At 28.6% G+C, this 1,212-nt stretch overlaps 1 protein-coding gene across 1 annotated transcript in view; it reads left to right on the plus strand.

Moving 5' to 3' along the window:
• Nucleotides 1-1,212, plus strand: part of LOC104704890 (protein QUIRKY-like) — a 6,761-nt gene that overhangs the window by 4,377 nt on the left and 1,172 nt on the right. The window lies entirely within an intron of this gene.

A 1,212-nucleotide genomic window follows, 5' to 3' on the forward strand; every position in this document is an offset into this window, starting at 1 on the left:
AAGAGAGTAAACTTACTACTAAAAAAGTTAGATGTTTTTGAGTATCCCAACAGTTTCTTATGGAGCTGAGGAGGAGAATAGAATGAAGATTCATTATGGGGTTAAAGATTTTTATCACATTGTTAATGATTCGTTATTTTATTATTCGGAATCTGTCCGAATTTATTATAATCAGATGAATCAGATGGTATGTCTTTGAGAACTGAGACTTCTGACCTGACTGTAATATTTTGAAGCAAACAAGAGAGATTTGAGATTTTAAAAGGTCTAAAAAGAAGTCATACTGACAGTTTGACCAGTTATTTGCTTTTGGTATCTCTGATCCCTCTATAATTAACTCTGTAATGTGGAATGATTTATTAATTCCTCAACTAACTAACACTTAGTATCTTTTAAAAAATTGGTCTAATTTTGACAATCCAATTCGTTATATTGTCTGAATGTGTGAGACTCTGATTTTGATCTTAGCTATTTCCATTTTCTATTTTAACCGTTATAGCTAATTAATTAGCTATTTGCTTTTCCTCTTTTTCTAATTTCCTTTAACTAGTATTATTATTTTAGATTTTTTTGGTATATTTCCTTTTCGTCTTTTTACGGTGGCGGGATAGTAATCAATTTTGTGATAATTAAACAATTTAATTAGGTGTTGTACCGACTTATGGGCCTTGAACACCACTCATATTACCCAAATGTATTAATCCAATCGGTTTAAGACGGCCGGGTCTAAATAACCCGCAAACCGAAAATCGATTGCTTCTTCATCCTAGGCAGGTTTGTATTTATATTAACATTTTTGAAATATATTTTAGTTTACGTCTTTTAAGTTTTACTTATTTAATTTTTTTTTACAACATTAACCCCTAAAACAATTCCATAAATAACATTGCAAAGAAACTCAAATACTAAATTTTCTTAAATTGACCAACATTTGTTACATTTATTACCATAAAATCTTAACAACATCTATACATTCCGATTTTTCCAAAAACAACTCTACCCATTAAAGTTTTAACCCATTAAATCTCCAAAACTATTTTTATGGATGCTAGAATCTCTCAAATTTAAATGATATACAACAGATTTTCCATAACAAAAGTTTACAATATCCATAATTATATTAACATTAATAAATTTCATAAACCGAAAATCTAATTATAAAATGTCAAATTAAATATGTTGAATCCCCCCCCCCCCAATATAATTAGGTTT

The sequence above is a fragment of the Camelina sativa genome, chromosome 7 (assembly GCF_000633955.1).
Source record: "Camelina sativa cultivar DH55 chromosome 7, Cs, whole genome shotgun sequence".
NCBI classification, from domain to species: Eukaryota; Viridiplantae; Streptophyta; class Magnoliopsida; order Brassicales; family Brassicaceae; genus Camelina; species Camelina sativa.